At 25.9% G+C, this 22,912-nt stretch overlaps 2 long non-coding RNA genes across 2 annotated transcripts in view; both read left to right on the top strand.

Moving 5' to 3' along the window:
• Window positions 1-22,912, top strand: part of LOC107441871 (uncharacterized) — a 129,722-nt gene that overhangs the window by 81,462 nt on the left and 25,348 nt on the right. The gene's annotated exons all lie outside the window — the stretch shown is intronic.
• Window positions 408-9,449, top strand: LOC122270621 (uncharacterized). The gene is made up of 2 exons (XR_011636862.1): window positions 408-691; window positions 9,094-9,449. It is a non-coding gene; the product is annotated as an uncharacterized lncRNA (long non-coding RNA).

Below are 22,912 nucleotides of genomic sequence, written 5' to 3' on the forward strand. Positions count from 1 at the left end.
GTTTTCGTGTACAACGGAGGTATATACACACGAAACTTTACGAAACTGTTTTCATAAAATTACTGACTCTTGTTAATGAGCGTTAATTAATAAGAAGCGCATTTAGAAAAACTGTTTTTTAAAACAGATATATTGAAATACAAATACTGCGTTTCCTGTAAAAGTGTCAAATTCGTCACATTTATAGTTTAGCATAAAAATATTCTACAGCTTTAATTTTGCAAGGAAATATTTTAAAAGAATTATCAAACACCGTCCATTGTAATCTCCTGCTGTTTGGATTTTTGTGTACATACATGCTGTGTATTTTCCTATTTCGTCACCTACTACGTATCGAATTGTTTAAGAAATCGTCACATGATTCTAAATTTTCCGCATTGTTGCAAAATCAATTGCTACCGACATCAGCACTCCGAAGAAAAATCGTTTGCAATCGGTCAAATTTTCTTTCTTTCGAAATCTCAAGTGCTATTGTTAGTTCTTCTTTAATATAAAAGATTTTAAGCCAGAAAAAAAATGAGGAAATTATTTAACTTTTCTTTAAACAAACTACGTGGTATCCATTTATTATTTGCTTCGTATTATTTTTTGTCTAAAAATATGCTTCACGTTGTTCTCTTGCTTGCATTATATGTTGGCATCATCTTGTTTTATAATATGAATAATTTCATTTCTTATAATGAAACGTAAGGTAAGCATTTGTAAGCGAATTTTCTTTTAGATATTTTCTAAAATGTCTTGAATTAATACAAACATAATCTCATTGACATTCTTCATTTTCTTTCTATGCACTTCTTTTATCTTATTTTACATTTATTTTGATTTATTTTAAATGTTTTAAAAGCTTTTTTTCCTTTCAAAAGAATGTTCAGAAAAATGAAATAGAACCTCTTTTTTTTATATTTTAATTTAAATATTTTGCGGAGCAAACAATCAAAATTAAGTCCGTATAAATAAGAATTGTTTTATTAAGAAAACGTTACACAATGTTTGTGAGTTTAATACAAAAAATAAACTGATTTTTTTGAAATTTTTTAATGATTTTTGTCTAAATTTGAAATTTTTGAACAGTGAATTTCAGTATTTGTTAGTAACCAGCACTTCTTAATTTGAAGAGAGTTTTGGAAAATTGTTTATATAAATAGAAATTCAACAATTATTTATATATTTTTATTAAAATTTATTTTTAATTTGAATGATTTTATTTTTAAAAGTCCAATAGGGGATAAATGCATGCTTTTATTTCAAAAAAAGTTCTGAAAAAATATTTGTTTTGAAATGCATAGTAAATACAAATAAAATGTTTATTTACAATTTCATTTTTAAACTGAAAGCATTAACACTCGATTTTTAGTTTTTCTATTCTTATTTTTTTACATTTTTAGTTTCAAATACCTATAAATGATGTTTATTTGTTATATAAAGTTGAAATCAATGCTTCATTTCTAATTGTTTTCAATGAAGTTTTTTATTAAATTTATTTTTTAATTAAAAATTGATTTAAGTAAAACAGAAGTTTTTATTTAATTGCATTTGAAAACTATTGAAATCGTTTTTGAATGACGGTGTTAAATTCTCTAATAATTTGTGTTTAATCGTTACAGAAAAATCGAAGAAATGTTGTCGAACTAAATATTTGTGGTGTCATTCTAAAGACTAAAAAAATGACACATCATCTCAAAATTTGAAAATATAATAAAATTGAATACATGTTAAGATATTGTGATTTATAAAATTTAATTTTGTCGTAAAATGACCAAATAACAACAAACTAAACAAGTGTAGTGAAAGAAAAATTGGCACATTATCATTAAGTAATCAAATACCTCAGACACAATCAAATTAATGAAACATGTGATTATAATGTGCATAAATTTGATTATTTATTTTAAAATAACCAGATGAAAATAAACTAAGTTATGTAGTCTGATATAGCGGTTTATTACTATATTATTATTTCATTGCTTTATAGTAATAAATATCGAAAAATAAATAAATCTGTTTCAATTAGTAAATAAATCATTGATGATGAATGTATTTGAATGTCATTATATGAATAGTCATGCAGCTAATATTTGCTAAGCAATAATTTTTCTAAGAAAACGCTTTCTTTTGTGCAAAATTTCAATTTGTAACTTATTTTTCAAGAAAAATCATTTGCATCATCTATTATTCATTAAGTGCAAAATGTTTTTTCTCCTATTTACTCATTTTTTTTGCATGAAGATGTATGGTTCGAATATGCAATTATGTCCTCAACTTATTTATATGGTATATTGCTGCAATCGGACAAAATCATTTCATATACTATTTATGATCATTAAAACATGCGAAATTCCATTTTCATAATCAAAAGGGTTTCATAAACGGGCAGTAAATATTTGAGAAAAATTAAAAACACAAACCAAAATATCTGTTGTGTAATATGTAATAAAAATGTGCTCTCTGATATTTTTGTGCATTTTCCATTAATTTCCAGTTAGATACCTATGCAAAATATAGAGTGTATTAAAAATTATAGGTCAAACATAAAAGATAATACTTTCCGTAAATAGATATAATTACTGCTGAAAAATTGCGAATTAACATGTTTAAAAAAATAATAAATGATTCAATTGTAATAAGACACCTATAAGTCCTTAAGAAAATAAGTTTTAAATAAAACTTTTGTTTTTATTTTTAAGTTCCATTTTTTGCATGGAATAGTGGGGAGTTATTTTGTTTAGTTGTTCTTCGAATGTTGTCAATCTTACTATTGATCGCAAATTTTTTTTACTGATAGCTTATTTTAAGTCTTTTATTAATGAAAGAAAACTTGAAAGAGTGCTTAAATTTACGTTTAAGAATATAATTCAATATTTTGTAGCTGAATGTTAAAATGAAGAAGAAAAAAATAGTTACCTAAGTATAAAAATGTAAAAGTATTTAAGTGAGTGCTGAAATATATAGTTACGTTTAAATTGACCATAAGTTTTTAATGTTGTTTCAAAGAAGTGTTACAATATAAGGTTAAGAGTATGATGAAAAGAAAAAGGTAAGCTGAGTGTAAAAATGTAAGATCAAGTAGTACATTAGCTCGAGTAGTACATATAGTATATTAAAATACATTTGCTTTAATGTTAAAATGAAGAAGTACTTAATAGCTAAGAGCGGAAGTATAAATTTTTATCTGATCCTAAAATGACAAAGTAATAGAATTACCTATTCTAAAATAATAGTATTATCTATAAAATATTGATATATTTATTTTTACTCTTTAGAAATGTCTATGACGTTGTTTCCTTAAAATTCAAGATATTGTTAGTTGTATAAACATCTTGGAATAATTATGTATTTTATGCATAACATTTATTAATTATATACAAGCATCTTCCGTTTTATAATTACTTTATAAATGTCATTAAATTACTTCTTAAAAATTCTATCATATTTCGATACTTCATTTTCGAAAATAATTTCTATCTACGAAAGGATAGTTTCGAAAAGTAAAAAAATGATGATAAGTATAAATGAGGAGTTTTTCCAACAACCACTCCCTCAAACATCCCCTTCTCTCTTAATCATTCTTTATCCTCTTTAATAATAAAAACCGTGTTGAGATTCCTAGAAATTATCGCCAACAGGCGCAATCTATTGATGCCAAAATGTTTCTGTTTGCAACCCTGTTTTGTGCTTAGGAAGTAGCCGACTCAACACGTGAGACGTTTTCGTGTACAACGGAGGTAAAAAAAAATCGCTTGGCTGCAGACGATTACAAACGTCGAGAGAACGGAGCGCCGTGTAGTGCAGTGTATATTCCTTGAATGTTCCTACGCAGAATGAAAAGAGGTGTCCGCCGCTGCGGCACTCATGTTTACTACCCAGGATAACAAAGATTTGTGAAAACGTATTTTTTTCTTGACATTCTTACATTCCTAAAAGTGCTTTAGATGTAGAACTTATTAATTTAGAACGCAAAATGTCTGCCTTTAAGATGGGACCCGAATGGCGAGAGCCTATTGGTAAGTGTTTGTTTTTAAATAAAATTTTGTATCTTTTATTTACATATGTGCAGTTTGCGATTTGCGTAAAAACGCTCTACTGCGCAGGTAGGTAAGAGGAAGAAATGCAAACGTGAACTGGCTGAGACTATTAGATAGGCTCTTCAAGGCCGAACACCCTGCCACTAGTGACCGTGGTGTTAGATGCCTAATGCGCGGTGGGTACCGCTACATTTCATCCCCGGTGGGATTGCCGACGGAATGAGCAAAACCTCTACACAGTCTTGTCTTAAATAACATGCTTCTCATGATGCTGATTTCTTATATATTTACAAAAACTGTAGTTTTTGAATAATTATAGATATATTTATAGAATATTTTGCGATTCGTCGTCGAATACTTACTTTACCTAGTTTTTTCATTAGGTATTGTTTAAATTAATGTATATGTAATTTATAATAATCATAGTTATAAAAATATATATTATTTTAAACGCTTTCATTAAATATCACATTTTTATAAAATAGTACTGTTTACGAACGTTGAACATGAATGTTCAAATAACTGCTTATAAACATAACACTTTAAATGTTTTTCGTATTGTTTACATCATTGGTTATGCGTAACAGTAAAATTCACAAACTGTAGACATCGATTAATAAATTTTTAATTTTTGATAATATCATACTCAATTTTGAATGCATAAAAGGTGTTTTTTAAAAATGAAAGCATATAATTTTCAATAATTAGATTAGTTTCCGATTATAAATAACATTTTTCTTTAAAATTCAAATAGGTCTTTTAAAGTAAATGTGAGTTTTAATTCATAGGTAAAAATAAAAAATTACAAAAATACCTTTAAGCACTTAGCTACAGGTATTCTTTTCTCATAGTACATTAATATTCGTAAAATACTAGATGTATCTTAGTACATCGGTCTTTTTTCCAAGTTTTATTTTTTATTTAACGGATTAAACTTTATGTTGTTATGTTGAAAAAGTATCTTTAACAAATTCATTACGTTCTTAATTATCATTGAAGAAATTCGATAATTTTTAATTATTTTTGTTAGACGTCTTGATATTAGACAAATTATCCGCATTTGTTTATGATTTTTGACAAAAACAAAAAGGACTAATTTTCATTTTCAATACTTTAAAATAAACTTATATTATTTATTTATTATGTATGCTAATTGTTGTACACGTTATTTAATATTTACACTAATTATTTAATATTATAGATATACTGAACACATTATTTAATAATATTTCTGAGTAATATTTCTGATAATTTTTTTTACATAAATAAAAACTTCTAATCTAATGAAGTTAATGGTATCATGTATTTAATTTAGATTTTTTTTTTTAAAAGGGATATAGTCTCTTATTTTTTAATCGGAAGTCTTAGTCATAGATTATTAACTACTTATATAATAATAATATATAAGATAATGTAGTCTTACGAATATAATAATTAATCATCATAAAATTTACAGACAATTACTCTCCTATAATATTTGTAAAGATATGTGTTGCTTAGATGCAAAAATAGCTTTATTTGGTTCAATAAATCAAAAAGGAAAAAAATAAGCTTTAACTAACCTCGCCTATATATTTTAATACCATGAAGTCATTCGTTATCTTAATTGAGATAAAAATGTTAAAACAAGCCTTAAAAATAATAAAATACTGTGTTAAATCTTCAGTTATATACATGAAATAAATTCTTTGAACAAGGCGCCAATTAAAGGAAATCCAACCTTGCTGGAGTTCTAAATTCATGTGTTTATTATTTTTATAGAATGTGTAATCAATTGAAAAATAATTATTAAATGCTATTTCTCCTAAATTAGCGTGAAGCAATTTTGTAAAATAAAATAAGTGATACACGGTTAAATTATTTTACATGAGTTCGATGATAAAAACAATCTTGCAAAATATGTGTAATTCTATATATTAACATTACTTCCCAAGAAATCGGATAAATAATTGTAACAAAGACATTTTTGAGATAATAAAGTTTAAACTTTAATTAAACGTATGTAGGTTTTTGTTGTTGACTAAGGGTCAGTTACCTCAAAACAATTAATTGTTTTTGTTTCTCATTTATAATTTTATTGGCATAATTCTGGTTAAATATCTGGAGTACATGTGATTAGAATTCTAGTAAATATACCTAATTGCCAGTATCGTTTGACCTTGAAATTCCTCACACTCCCATCAACCTTGGCTAAAATCCATGTTGCCAGGAAATCTGGATTCGATCGATCGGAATGGGCATCTAGGCCGTGTTGTGACAGATCACTCAGTCAGTCCTCCACCCCCATTTGGATGACGCAATCCGCAAAAACTCAGCTGGGTTGCAGGTATGGGGAAAACCCCCTTTCCAAAGGAATCGTTCTTACCCTGGTGATTAATGACTCACGGTTTTTCTCCGAAATAAAAGGAATTCAGCTTAACTGTTAACTGTATCAGACAAATAATTATGATTTTTTTTTTTTCTGTTCTGCTCAGATTTTTCTGCGAAAGACATTCTTTGTCGATGAGGAAGCACGCAATTCCTTTATTGGTATTTAACTGGTTTCGAAAAACAGGACATTTATGTTTTAGAGATAATATTATTTCGAACAACAAAAGTAGTTTTGTTTTGTAAAATTTATGAGATGGTTTTTTGTTGTCCGGTATTTTAAATCTTATTTACTCTTTTGATAATTAAGTTTAATAAATTTTGTGTTAATTCTGTATAAATCATAAAAATGTGTTGTTAACATTTTCTGCACATGAATTTATTTTAAAACTAATGATTTCAAATATTTTTCATTTGATTGTATTATAGTTGAAAAAATTATAGTGAAGATAAACACATTTTTGTTACCTGAATAACTAGACAGAGTTTTAACTGTTACTCTAAAATCTTTTGTATTTTAAGAATTTTTTTTAATATCGAGAAATGCTCAGAAAGTTAAAAAAAAAATTTTAAAGGCTTATTTAAAAATTATATTTAAATCCTTTTATATAATATATTACTGCCTTCTTTTAAACGTGTTAGAATACAAAACTACTATTTTATTACGTTATGTGTACATTTATTTATTTTCATAGGATGTATTATATAGTAATAGTTAAAGTACATATTCATTGGCTGTTAGATGTAACCAATTAAAACAAATATAAAGATTGTTTGTGCAAAATGTCCTTGCTTTAAAGGCTAAACAGTGATTTCTATATTTCATTGGCCGTAGCGATAGCACATTAATTTATCCAAACCTCTTTTAAAGTTAACTGTATGACAGAGTTTTAGCGATTGTAGCAATTTTTAGCGATGATAATTTTTCCTCTTACGTATTGTTTTGAATTAGAGGAAATTATCTTCGAGTTAAAAAAGTTGCATAGTTTTAAAAGGAAAATTATCAGTAACTTATTTGTTACTCGAATTATGTTTCTAAAAAAAGATAATATTTGAGTTCATGTGTACTTGCACGCGATTACTTAAACATGTATGTATTTATGTAGACTTTTTAAACCAAAATTGTTTAAAAAATGTTGTTTTTAAACCTCCAACTTCATTTAGTAAGAGTCAAGAATGGATGCTAAATTTTTGAAGCTGATACTGTTATATATCATTTTATTATAAAAACGTAGGAAACTAACTGGTTCTGGCATGGAATTCCCCCCCCCCATTTATTTCTATGCATTGTAATTAAAAAATATCTTCAAAAATTTTATTTATTTTATAAAATATCATATTAATAAAACTTAATCTTTTTTCCTGATGAACCTCAATAAATCTAACTGAAAACAGCATAAAATAAATTCAGTTTTCCTTAATTTGTTATTGTTATAATTCTTCAAAACAATAGTTCATGAGTTTTTCTTTAAAAAATTTTTAGTTTTGGGGTTGATCTATTGATGTTTACATTGTTTGTATTTCGATTGCTAAATAGTAGAAAATAATTCAAGGTTAATTGTTGGAAGTAATTAAGGTTCGAAAATGAAGTCAAATTCTATTTGTATATTTCAGCATGTAATTGGCAGCAATAGCAAATTTTTTTATTCTAGAATTATCGTTTGAAGTTAAAGAATCATCACAATAATAAATTAATGAAAACTGAAATTTTTTCTATGCTGCTTCCTATTAGATTTATCGAAGTTTGTTACAATATTTATAATTTTTTGACAAGTATCGAAACATAAATAAAGAAACAAAAACAAATTATGTATTTTAAACATTTGTTTTGTATTGCATTTTAACTGTTTGTTTCCTCAATATCATCAAAATCTTTATTTTCTTCTTGAATTGATGTATAGCAGTAATATACTATTAAAAAAACTACTTTCTATAATATTTTCTGCTGATAAATTTATTACTTTTTATACTATGTTTAGATTTCGCTCCATTCGATTAATAAATAAGTGAAAATAATTCAAAGTTAGTTATTGGAAACAATTAAGTTTCAGAAATAAAAACTGATTATATATTTTACTTACTCAAGTAATATCGTTTAAAACAGATTATTACAACCAATCGTAATTATAACTTTTAAATATTATTCAAGTATCACTCAAATTTGTCTATATAGTAATTCCACACTGAGAAAAAAGATATGGTCAAAACTACCAGAATATGTTATAATTTACCATGTTCTCAGGAGAGGACGCCAAGGACTGTAGTTTTTATCAAAGCACCTTGGTAATGATTTTGATGAAATTAACAATAAAATATGGTTTTATAATGTGTGATAAAATTTGGTAATTTTATCATGATACCTTACAGCGTAGTAAAAACCATTTATTCGGTTATATTTACTTTTCAGTTTTGTATTTTCAGTTATGTTTCTACATTTTTAGATTCTTTATGTTACTTTTAGCCTTATTATGTTACAGCATTTTTAGATTCACTATGTTTTTACTTCATAAGATTCATTTCGCTTCTACATTTTTAGACTCATTATGTTCCTACTTTATATTCATTATGTTTCTAGGTTTTTTTCTTCATGTTACTACCTTTTTTTTTATTCATTGTTTCTATTTCTTCAGATTCATTATGTTCCTACATTTTTAAATTCTTTGTTACCACTTTTTTTAGATTTATTATATTTCTGCATTTTTAGATTCACTATGTTTCTACTGCGTTTTTTACGTGACTTGATTTGTTGCCACCAGGAACTAAATTTATCTAAAAGGTAAAATGCGACGACAACAAGGCATTTGAAAATTTATGGTGATATTATTAGAGAATGAATTGTCATACAATATTTTAGAACTGTAAAGCTGATTAGATTAGGCATATCATTTTGTTATCACTTGCTTTATTTTTAAAATGGAGAATGCAGCACCAGGCTGTTTCTCACGGATCTGTTTTGTAACAATCTTTCTAAATCTGTACACCAAGTTTTAAAAAGTTATTAAAAAACCTTACATAATAAAGACATTTGTTTATTTAATAAATATGATTTTTTGCTTATAATGCCTGTATTCATTCAGTTAAGCTTCTGGTTTTTGATTCGTTGGACAGAGGGTTTATGCATATATTCACCAGAAAATATCTTTTTAGAATTTTTGTAAATATATTACAGCTATTCATTTTCTTTATGAAATATATTATAATACTATTGCATTTAAAATAAGTTTAATAACAATTACCTAATGAATCAAAATTTGTTTTAATAACTATTGAAATAGTCTTATATTTTAACTTCCCTAGTCCTATTTTATTTCTTTAATACGCAATTTTGTCATGTAATGTTTTAACAAATTAATTTTTATAAAAACCAAATTTTCATAACTTTTCAAAAGTTCGAATTTAAATAATTTTCAAACTGTTTTTTATTTTGGGAATGTTTGTTACATTGTAAAATTTCGTACAATATTAAAAATTAATTTTTAAAGAAAGATTTTTGAAATTTTTAGTAAAAGAAACAGTACAGCATTTGGAAATAAATAAAAAAAATAAATATTTATTTTACATTCCATGTTTTTTTTTTTTCGGAAATTTTAATATTTTAATTTTAACAGTTTATAACTTAAATTTTTTCTATTTTAATTACATGTTTTCAAAAACAATAGAGTATTGTATTTTTCAGTATGAAATAAAATTTGTTATTTCATTTTAAAATAAAAATTTTATTTTATATTGAAAATTAATTTTATTTTCGTTTCGTTATTAAAATAATGCTGTAATTAAAAGAAAGTTTATTCGGTAAAACATTAGTGTGGAATTTGAACGAAACTAATTACATAAAATAAAGCTGATTGTTAGAATTAAAAAAAAAAAAAAGTCTTTAAAATATATAAAATAGAAAATGTTAGAATGTTGCAGTTTCTTTTCTCAAAAATTGCTTTATTGGAATTAAAGTTCTCAATTTTAATTCAAAATTAGTGTTTCTTAAATTATAATTGAATGAAATACGCCTTTCTCAAAATATTCGTAATCTGAGCTCAAAATCTGATTTACTTTTATTAAAATTCGTAAAAAAGCAACAAATCAGTATGCTTTGCTTTCGTCGTAGAATGAATTGCCTTAAATGAGTTACTTAGTGAAAAAGGAAAATTTGCACAAAGTGTTCGAAATTGCTACAAATATTGTTTAGACTATTAGCCCCATGTCGTTAATGACAGTAACAAAACTTGAATACATACTTCTTATGCATATAACATGGTTTTGTGCTAGAATGGTCGATTTTTTTAAAAATCTTCATATAAATTATCTATATGAGATTTTTTTCGAGATTTTAGACTTAAGTTTTTCTAACATTAGTGATTAAGCGATTGAAATCCCTCCGACTTTCCTACATTAGCGATCTAACATTAGACATTAAACAATTCAAATATAATCGAGATGAAACGGGCTCAGTCCGAAAGCACGAATCCAATCCCGGGCTTGAGCCCATTAGCTGAAAGAGGTCTTCTGGTTCATTCTAAAGGATCCATTTCTTCTAACGCAATGAGTAAGCTAAAATTCGTTTAATTCAGAAATAAATGTGAAAATTATTTAGTGTGAAACATACATCATTATGCATGTAAATAATTGATCTCAATAATCCTTTCTCTTAACAAATTTTTATTTTATACGTTTGTGAACATTAGTCCTAGCTCACGTATAAATTTTCTAATCGATCTGGTTCGGATTTAAAGCTTTTAAAGGTTCACAAAGAAAAAATTCTGATAAAATTACCTTTCTGTATGGTAATGAAATTTCTGGTGAATAAAACTTAAATATACGGTATTTAAACCATTCACTTGGTAATTTTTCTGTTCATGTGTTAACGGTTTACAGGAAATACTGTTTTTCAAAATTATTATTCTTAATGCCACATATTTAGTTCAAACTGGAAAGAAAATTTAACCGAATAAATGGTTTTTATGACATGTTCTAAAGTATCATGATAAAATTACCAAATTTTACCATATTTACCAAATTTTATTGCATATTATAAAACCATATTTTAGTTAATTTCACCAAAATCATTACCAAAGAGCTTCGGTAAATATTACCCAGCTTTTTGGTGTTCCTATAGAACCAGCCACATTGTAAATTTTGTCCTATTCTGGTAGATTAGACCATATTTTATTTCTCAGTTCACGTTTCAAAATGAAATAGTTTAGTTAAGTATATAGCAATATCCGTGGATACTTTCTAAAGGCAGCTGGTGTTAAAAGTAACAATAAAAATTATTTTTAATATTTAACGCTCTTTATTTAGCTTTAATTGTGTTTTCTGATGAAATATCTAAATCTAGACTGATATCTCTTGAGGGCATGTACTTGCTCTTTTTTATCTCGAAAACATAGAGCTTTCTCTGCGTCAGAAAGAAAAGGAAACAATAATTGCGTAATTTTTAAAGTGGCTCTGTTGATAAAAAAAAATTCTATCCCATCTTATTGAATGGCTTTCAAAAGACAACAATTTGTTTATACTCAAATCGGAAGTACGTTACATCTACTACTACTACATGCTTCCTAAAACCAATAAATTTCTTTAAAGTAAATATGTTGGATTTATCTTTATCTTAAAACTGAATTACTTTTATGTAATACTTGATATAGATTCTAAACTGATTTAGCAGGGTTAAAGTAATTTTTTATGACTTTTAACAGTAATGATACTTGTATATGCCCTTGTATGCATCAAAAAATTATTATTATTTGGATACTTGCGAAGTTCGCGTAAGAAAATATGCTATTAAGCTTCATACACTGTTAGAAATTTCTCGATAAAAATGGCTAAATAGCAATTTATATAATTGTTATTTTACCATATTCAACCAAAACAGCCAACTAACCGTAAAAAAGATGATATTTAAACAGTTAAGTGTGAGAAAAGACTTTAATTGATTGTTGTTACCTAATACTGTTTAACAATCTATCTACACCAATTTGGCTCACTTTATGATGCCATTTTGTTCCCTGCAGCTGGGTACATACTATAGCTGAGAGGGCTAATCGATCAATCTCATGACCTGCTGACTAAGGATTTGAATCCCAGCTTTTATACCACAATATTTCGTCCATTTCTTAAATACATTAAAGGTTTATTGTGTCCTGCACTTATCAATTGGGGATCCTAGACTATTAGAATACGAAACTATCATTCACGCGCAAATGGCGCTGCACCAATACCTATGTCCTTTTAAATTTCATTTTTACGGTTTAGGAGACTATGCTAGTGGTAAATGGTTACAAAACCGTATAGTCTTGTTTTCAGTTTTTTTTTTAACTGTATCAGTTGAAAACGGTTTCCAAACCGTGATTTTATCGTAATTTCAGAATGAAAATTCTAACAGTATCTAGTAACTATATATCGTTTAATCTGATGCTACCTTATAATATGATGACAAATTGATCCATATTTTCTTACCAATCGTCATACTACATATAAAAACAATCGTTAAACAACACTGGCAGAAGTTTTTTTTTCACATTAAACCATTGTTTGTAACCTTTATATGGTACTAAATTGAACCATATTATCGTGAACCATATCATATTACAATGTTAAAATAATTTGAATGTGTTAAAGCAGAACAGTTTAAACAGTAAAATTATGCTATTGTTAAAATCTGGTACAACCTTAACATGGTGTTAATTTGTACCATATTATCCTGTCTCTTAAATTTGTTTACACCATATTATGGTTGAAGCAAACTTGTGCCGTATAATGGGTTCGCGATACCAATATTATGGTTCAATGTTAAACTGATTTATTTTAGAGTGCGCGATGATAGTTTGATGAAGTATTTCTGATAATAGAAAATATTCTACTTAAACTAGTGCAAAATCTTCAAAACAGCTGGCACACTTAGAAATTGGTAAATCAGTATGAAGCATAAATTCATAAAACTCGAGGGAAAATCGGACTTAGCGATTTCAAAACGAAAACAAATAAAAATTTTAAAAAACAAGCAGTTATTGTAATTATTTTTATTTCATTATGTTAGCACTATGATATTACTACGAACTAAATCTACGAACTAAAAATTTCCATTAAATAACTTTTTCTGCGCAATTAATTTACTCCTATAACTAGTTTAAATTTTTTCCATTGCCGCCTAATTTGGATAATTTTTTTAATAAAATTTGTTCGAGAATCATTGCGTTAAAATTTTTATAAAACTTTTTTTTGAAGATATAGAACTAGTTACTATTCTTTTATACAAATTTTCTAAAATTGACGGTGAGGTAGATTATGAGATTTCGCCCCCTCTAAGTCACTTTTTTTTAATAATGAGTAAAATTTTCTTCGATAGTGACAAAATTTCCGGTACGTTCGTGTAAATTATGCTGGATATTACTGTGAAAAGTGTTTAGATTACCAACTTTTATTTTTATTTTTGAAAATTTAAATAAATCTTATAAGAACCAAACTTTAAAATATACGATATTATTATTTTATTTTTCATCTGTTTTTGTTGTGTTGTTTCCCCCATAATGTAGAAATCTAAAACGCAATTTAACTTTATACAAAACAGAATAAAAGATTTCCCTAAAGACATGATCTTCAAAAATCACAATTTTTTTCTTCTTCAAAACTCGCTTTAAATACCTCAAGAAATAACTTTAAACAATTTTAGAAATATTGGAACGTATTAAATGATACCGTTCAAATTTTCTACTTTGAAATTATTTCACAAAATTGGACCATATTATTGTGCAAAATAATCCAGTAATATCTTGATTAAGCACAATGCTATCGTTCAACTTAAATGGAAACACGTTTCAATCTAACATTTTATTAAGGTCTCAGCAAATCAGCTCAATATTATGATACTGAGTAACGGTATTACGATTTAACGTTGAACCGTTTTTTCTGTTCAGTTTAAAAATAAATACTAATTGTAACTATTTATATATATATAGTTACAATTAGTTTTTATTTAATTTTTTGTTTATTATCGGAAGACTATATAAATATTTACTACTTTAAAGTCGTCATTTTTAAAAGAATAAGTAAAGTAAAAAAAGAGATGTAAATAGCTTTTTAGAGCGTCACGATGGCTATGTCTTCGCTGTCAGCAAAATTAGTTAGAGGTTTTAATATTCACCAACTTATATAAGGAAAAATAAAAGTTGGTAAAAACTAAGCTAATCACGTTTATATAAAATTAAATGTTAATGAAATATAATTATTTCTACCTGCTTTAAACAAAAGATTTTTTGTCAAATGAGATGATTTTTAATCTAAAAAGTGATTCACAGTTTAACTAAGCGCTTAGCTCAAATGATAATCGGCACCCTCCTCTCGTTTGACAAGATAAGATGTTGTTACTCATAAAAAAATTTAATCTTAATCACGCGATTTTTCTATAGCCTTTCCTCACTGAGTTTCCTGAAAAATCTGCTTTCAACCGGCTGAGTTTTTGTCACGGTATATTTTGAAAAAGAATTTTTCTTTTCTTCAATCGATTCAAGTTCATCATATGTAATTGTTTTAAATGCATCTGCCTTTGTTTAGTATTTAAAAAAAAGTTTAGAAATTCAAATTAATTTTGGAAAGGAAATTGAATAGAAAATTTGATTGATTTCAAAATGAAGTCATGAAATCATGTGCAGCTTCAACTCTTAGACCGTTTTTTCTTGTTATGCACTTATAATAATCCACACACACAGCACAAAACATGTTTTAGACACAGGTATATACTATAGCTGATATGAATATAAGCGACAAAAACTCAAAATTTAGATTTTATCTATAGTAATGATTTTTAAATGATTAGCTACAGATCAAAAAAAAATTTTTTTTTCAAGAAAAACATTTTGTTTTTTCAGTTTTTTGAAATTCTGTTTTACCGTTCGTAGCATAAGCAATGGAAAGAAAGTAGTAATCAATTTTTTTTCTCCAAAATCTATAGTGAAGCATTTAAGTTGACATTTCAATTGCACGGCAGTACAGGCTGTGGGGTATTGGCGTGTTTTTAATCTCTCTACAACATGTTTAAATCATGTTTTTTCGTAATTTGGGAAATATAACATGTTATTAAATGATTTTGCATTATTTCGAGTGTTTTTTTTTAAATCTATGTTTTAAAAATGAATTGAAACGTTTTATTAAAAGTTACAAAATGAAATTTCTCGATCGTATGCAGCCAAGACTTATAAAAATGTTCGTGTCGCTGTGACGCTTAAATTAGCGTATCCTACATACAGAATCTAACATGTCATTCACAAATATTTTTTAGAAATAATTTTAGTTCCTACATATGGAATATAGCATATCATTCAGAAATATTTTTTAGAAATAATTTTAATTAAATGATAATATATTAGTTTAAAAAAAATTCAATGTTTTTTTGCCTCTCAGGAGCATGTTTACAAAAAATATCAATATCAATTTGCATAAAAATATCACGAAACTTCTGTACCTAATGGACCTCTGGTTCTGGATTCCTAATTTAAGCGTTTCCGCGCTTTTTTGAATTTTCAAAATCACCTATTAATGTAATAAAAATAGATTATTTTGCACTATGTAGGTTTTTTTAAAGGAGGCTTGTATCTAAATGCCTATTTAAAGCATTTTTTTTTTAATTTTCTAAGTCGCCATTAAAAGTAATAGAAATAAATTATTTTGCTCTTTAGTAATCATAAAACATTTTCGGTCCTTTTTGAATTTTCAAAATTATTTTTAAAGGTAATAAAAATATATTATTTTGCACTTTAGTGATCATAAGTTGTGTTTTGGATCATAAAAAATAATGTCGAAAACCGAATCATCGTGTAAAATATATTCAACGTTTATGTAGAGTATGTTTTGAAGTGAACAAACGCATGGAGCGTTTCAGAAAACTTATTAAATACTTTCTTTAGCTAAAAATATTAGCGTTATCTAATCTATACTACTTGGTATGATTTTTTTTAAAAATAGTTGCGATTAAAATAAGAAAGAAAAAACTTGCCTCCTAATCAGAAATGTACCATCAAATTTTCATTCTAATTTTTTTCTTTTGTGTGGCTTATCATTATTTAAAAGTAAGATTTATTTTACTTTTTTTCCAGGCTCATTGTTGTTTAAAAACATAGAGGCGAAAAATTACCCAAAGCGTATTAGCAAAAGTTTACTATTAAACTTTTTTTTTCTTTTGTAAGGCTTAGCATTATTAAAAATTTTTCAATTTCTTATTTTTGTTTAAAAATAAAGAAAGGATGAACTGCCCGTAACACATTAAAATAAATTAACCTCCAAATTCTTACTATTTTCCTTTTGTGGTTTATAATTAACTAAATACGAACTGTTCTTTTTTTCACTTATATTTTTATTACGTTGTTTAGATCGTTCATTGTCTAAAATGAAAGAATTTATTGTTATGACATTCAGCTAAAGGTGACAGGTTACGAAACTGAAACTGCACTTAATCAAACAACTTTTCTTTCGTTAAATGTTTCAAAATCTACGTAAATAAAGTAATAATTAAACTCGTAATAACGTAATAATTAAATTCTATGAGAAAACTGCAATATTCAAATAGATTGAAATTGTAGCTTAAATTTACTTCCGTTTGGTTTAGTAATTAAAAATAAGTGCTTGTTTAAGTAAATCCAAGTTATATTCACAAGTAAACTTATCTTCTATTTGACAACCATACTTAAAAGTTGCAAAACTTAATCAATAGGTTGAAACCAGTCTTGAATCACTTTCAGCCTTAAGGAGATTTCTGGTTAATTAAGTCTTGTTTAAAGGAAAATTCTAAATATCAAAGGCGGAAGCTTATTATTATTCAAATAAGATTGCCACTTTCATTATTCCAAATGGATATTAAATTTTTTTTATTTTTTGGAAGCGTTATCTTTTAGTTCCTCACTGTTATTTGGGTCACTTTTAGTCGCCTTTGAAAAGGACTTATTCATTCTTTGCAGGGAATTTACTAACATCTGCTTACTATGTATCCATTCTTTTGAATTAAAAAATTGCTTCTGTATAACTAATATATAATTTTATAAAGAAATATTTCAAATTTCATTACGGATAATTTTTTAGACTTTAATTAAAGTAATATTAGTCTATAAGATGCCGAATACATCTCAAATCTAATTATGAATAAAAATGTCTAATTTTTTTTTTTTTTTTTTTTTGTTAAAATCTTTTAAGACAAAAAAGTATTAAATAATTAATTCCTTAAGGCATCAAGAAAAACAATTATTATTTTTAAGAATATAATTTATTATCAATGAATCTCAATGAATTAGAATTATAAATTTTAAGAATATGATAATTTAATTTAAATAAAAAAAAAAATAAAAGAAGAATCATTAGAAGAAAAAGATATCCTTGATATTGTAACTAAAATTTTTAAAGTAATGATTTTATGATTCATAAACGAATTTATTGGTTCAACATAATCGTTTAAATAAAGTAACGGGCATCAAGAAATAACATTATTATTTATTTTCTATTTTCTATAAGTTTTAAGAATATGAAAATTTTAATTAAATAAAAAATTAAGAGAAGAATCATTAAAAGAAAAAGATATCCTTGCTTTGATATTGTAACTAAAATTTTTACAGTAATGATTTAATGATGGATTCATAAACGAATTTAATGGTTCAGCATAATCGTTTAAATAAAGTAACGGGCATCAAGAAATAATATTATTATTTATTTTCTATAAGTTTTAAGAATATGAAAATTTTAATTAAATAAAGAAATAAGAGAAAAATTATTGAAAGAAAAAAATATCCTTGATATCGTAACTAAATTTTTAAAGTAATGCTTCAATGATGGCGTCATAAATGAATTTAATTAATGGTTCAACTTAATCGTTTAAATAGAGTACGGGCAACAAAAAATAAGATAATTTATATTTCATAAATTTCAAGAATATGAAAATTGTAATTAAATAAAAAAATAAGAGAAAATTCAATAAAAGAAAATAATATCCTTGATATTGTAACTAAATAATTTACACTAATGGTTTAATGATGGTTTCATAAATGAATTTAATTAATGGTTCAATTTAATCGTTTAAATAGAGTGACGGGCATCAAAAAAATAACGTTATTTATATTTCATAAATTTCAAGAATATGAAAATTGTAATTAAATAAAAAAATGGAGAAAATTCAATAAAAGAAAAAAAATATCCTTGATATTGTAACTAAATATTTTACACTAATGATTTAATGATGGATTCATAATTGAATTATATAAGGTAGACATTTAGTAATTTTGTGTTGAATAATATAGTGTTTTTTTTCTTTTCTAAATAATCTTCTTGATGAAAGAGAATAGCCTTGAAAATGTACCTAAATTTGCTGCATAAATGAATAACTGATAGAATTATTATTTTATTTAATGAAATAAATGTTTCGTCGGTGTGACTAGAATTGAAAATAAAAAAGTTTCATTGTATAACGTTTTCAGAACCATATTAATTCATATTTAATCCAAACTTTATTAATCTACTTACGCAATATTTATTATTTTATTTCTTTTTTATTACTTACTTATTCCTATAACACTTCTGCTACCTACTGAAATGTGTTGAACTCATTTTGACGGAGTTTTATGTGATTTAAGGCAGAAACATGATTTGAAGGCAACATTTTCGAAAACGAATTTATTATAAATTTAGTATTCCTATACTCTTAGTTAGCTTTCAAAAAATGTTTTACTTTTGTTATTACTACAATTATTTACTAAGTTATAGCAGTTTTTGTGCAAGATGATAACATTGGATAGACTAATGATTTTAAGTCTTTAGATGCTTTTATCTCAAAATCATTTTTCCCCACTACATTAAACACGATATCTCGTGTTGTTTTTAAATAATTGTCTACATGAGTATTTATGATTATACATAGCTCGCATGTTTTGAACTACATACTAAGAGAAAAAAGTAGAATTTCCTTTTTTGTGCATATTTTTGGCAAAGAAAAGTACGGAAAGTTTTAAATATTTATTACCTATAGTAGTAGGATATTATACACTTGCTTTTAAGGTAATTGTACCTAGTTTATAGCCTTCTAAATAAAATCCTAAAAGGACTTATGGTTTTAGACGATAGAAATCTTTTTACTGTCTTTAGGGCTTATACACAAAAAAAGCCTTGTTTTTACCTATAAATGGCCGTTTAAAAAATAACAATAATATTTTTTTGCTAGTTTTATAAGTTTATACACATGATAAAACAATTAAAATAGTTTCTTATAACTTATTAATATTTAAAAAAAAGTTGCCGAAACTAGTCAGATAGAATACCTTAATGGTTGGACAGATTTTAAATTACTACTAAAATTCCATACTTAAAAACTTGATCTCGGGCATTGTTTGAAAATATTCAAAATTGAAATCAAAGTACTTCCGCACTGGCAACAGTTAGACGGTGTAAAAATTTGGTAAATATATTGTTTTTTAAAACTAAGTAAGGTGTGTTAGGATTGGAGGAGGGGTTGAGGAATTAAAATATTTAAATACAGTTGTGCTGTGCCTTGGTTATCAATAAGTTTATATGTAGTACGTCACCAAGCTGGTTGCTAAAGGTAGCTAATATATATATTTATATTTTAATGAATTGAATCTCATTAAAAACATTAAAAATGTGTCGAAAATTGTTTATATTTGTGATGAGAAATAAAAGTATTTTAAGTATTTCAAACCTTAGAGAAAGGTGTGAAAAAGAAACCAAGTCATGTGATACAGTTGGGTTATTGGATTGGTTGGCCAGCTTTATTACCGGGTGAAATTTAATGGTGTTTCTAATTGGTTGTTCTAAAAGTATATTAAAAACGCTTAAAAGGTTTCTCAAGTATGAGAAAAATGTGTCAAAGTAGTTTAAAAACAAATACAGTCGAATTTGTAAATGCCATGTATGCATTATTTAGCATGTCTTACGGCCATGTATTCATAATTGAGCTTTGCTGAAAATATTTGTGAGCATGTCACTATAATCAATAATGAAAAAAGGGTTTTCATATTGTATTATGGTTGTTTCGGAGCTAGTTTTACACATTTTTGCTCAAATTTGATATAAGCACCCATAATGAAATGGTTAACTGATTATGATACACATACACAATATCTGATTGTGGGTTTTAAAATTTTTATCTGACATTGTGTTGCTATGTCTAAGACGGTGGCTTAAACTTTTTTTTCTATGATGAATTGTTCTTTTGAATAATTTTTAATGTATTGAAAATGTTTATATAATTAGATTTGACATCTGTGTAAATGTTTAGATTTAAGAAATATCCAGCTCCATTAAAAACGAAAAGAAAGAAAACTTATTCATACACTTGCGACATTTAACTCGAAAATAAGTCCTATGATTAATTTACTCATTATTTATTAAAAAAAAAGTAAAAACATATCGAAAAGTTGCATGTATTTTTTGAATTGCACTTTTGAAAATTAATGATGAGTCTAGACCTCTTTGAAAATAAATCAGCTTGTACGAAAATCGCTTATTACTGTATAAAAAATGTAAAATTGTGTAAGAACTAATTATGAAATGTATTATTTGAAAACAAATTTTCAAGTTGCTTATTAGTCTCTCTAAATTGCTCTCATAATTAGAATCTAACTTTTCAACTCTAAAACTTACTTTTCTCTATGTTGTACTCTGTACAGTGAGCAAAATAAAAACCGGAATACCCTGAATATTTTTTGATTTATTGATCAGATTTTCGCGTACTAAAACTCAAATGTTAATGGCCGGCCCTCAAATATGCTAATTAATTAGTGCAGACTATATTTTAAGGTACGAAATCAGACACAAAAACAGTATTTTCTCTTAAATAAAATTATGGTCTGGAAGTTTCGGACCCAATAGTTTAGTTTGAACCCCTTAATTTCATTTTTTGCGCATTTCGCCTTAATTCGAAAACTTTTTAAGAACAATGAAATAATTTTGTACACGATTCTAAAATTCGTTTACTCAAAGATATTTCCCGTGAAAATAATTTTTAATAATTATTTGTTACTTTTTTATTAATTTATTTAATAATAGTCGAAAAACTTTGCAGTGTTATGTATGCAAAATTTTATATCACCTTAAAGAAGGTAATTTTAAATGACAAAATCCAAATTTGAACGAAATCACTTGAATAGTTTTTGAGAAATAAAATTATAAATATATTACGTTTTGTGAAATTTTATTACCCAAATTATAAATTAATTACCATATTTAAGATTAGACCTTTGAATCATTAAGATAGAGTTTCAGTGCGGCGTGAAAATTTGTCTCCAGTTGGAAAGAAAAATTGAGAACCGCTCTTGTAGGAAATACAGTTTTACTCCCGTATCTAGAACTCTGAACGTGAAAATGATTTAAATAGGAAGTAATTATTTGATATCTCATTTGATAAATGAAAGTTATTAAATGTTTAAAATGAATTATTAGTAGTTGAAATGATGTAAAATGAACGACTAATCTACCGTTTCGCATAGATAGGAAACGTTTGATCAATATTTTTCAATCATTTCTTTAGTTTTGACAGTGAAATCATGTGACAAGGTGATTTTTTGTGGTTAATCGCACGTTATGTTTTATTTATATTTTTATTTCGATTTTTCCCAAATGTAATCGCTTTTCTTTGACTTTTCTTTCTTAACATTTTTACAATTTTAAAATTAATTATAAATTATGTCTTATTTTGATAGTTAAAAACAATAAGAAGTATAGCTGTTAATCTTAAATTTTATTTTGATTTTATTTGTTATTATTCTCAGAGTTCTCCCTAGGAATAAAAGAGAGCATAGTAAAAGAACAGAAAAAGGGCTTCTTGAGTTTTGAAAGGGCACTCCCTCCCTTAACACTGCAAGAATTTATCAAAATGCGTAATTTCATGTAATAACTGAATTTGATCCTCAACAATTTTTAAGTTACTGTCTTGTGTGTATATTTTAAAAAGTAATTTTCACTCATTATCTAAATAAAGAAGACAATCTCTATGCATGCATTGTTTTTTCAAAAATAGCAAAAAAAAATTTTTCATAAACAGCTTAAAAGATTTTTTCTATAATTTATTCTGAAAATTATAAGAGACCAAACATTTAAAAGTGCATTTATTTAAAAAAAGATATTTATTTAAAAAATAATTTTAAAATTTAAAATCACTTAAAATTTTTTTAATATACCCTCTTGAGAAAAAAGAGAAACTTATAGAAATTCAACCAGTTGAGAATAATCCCAACAAAGTAAATATTTATAATAGTAATCAGGATTAAACCTATAAATACCGATAATTTTTGCATGCAATTATTATTTTAGCAGTTATTTAATTTCTCTTAAAAATGGAATATGAATAAAAAGGCGGTGTTTTTAAGGGATTGCTGCTTATTTTTACAAAAAGGACAGAGAGGGAGCATTTATAGGGATCAAAGGAACAGGCAAGGGGCCTAAAAACGCTTAGGGAGAACACTGTTATTCTCAAAATTTATACGTAATAAAAATATTTTCGATTTCATTTTATCGCTGTTATTGCTAACATTGTGTATGAATTT

The sequence above is a fragment of the Parasteatoda tepidariorum genome, chromosome 5 (genome assembly GCF_043381705.1).
Source record: "Parasteatoda tepidariorum isolate YZ-2023 chromosome 5, CAS_Ptep_4.0, whole genome shotgun sequence".
NCBI classification, from domain to species: Eukaryota; Metazoa; Arthropoda; class Arachnida; order Araneae; family Theridiidae; genus Parasteatoda; species Parasteatoda tepidariorum.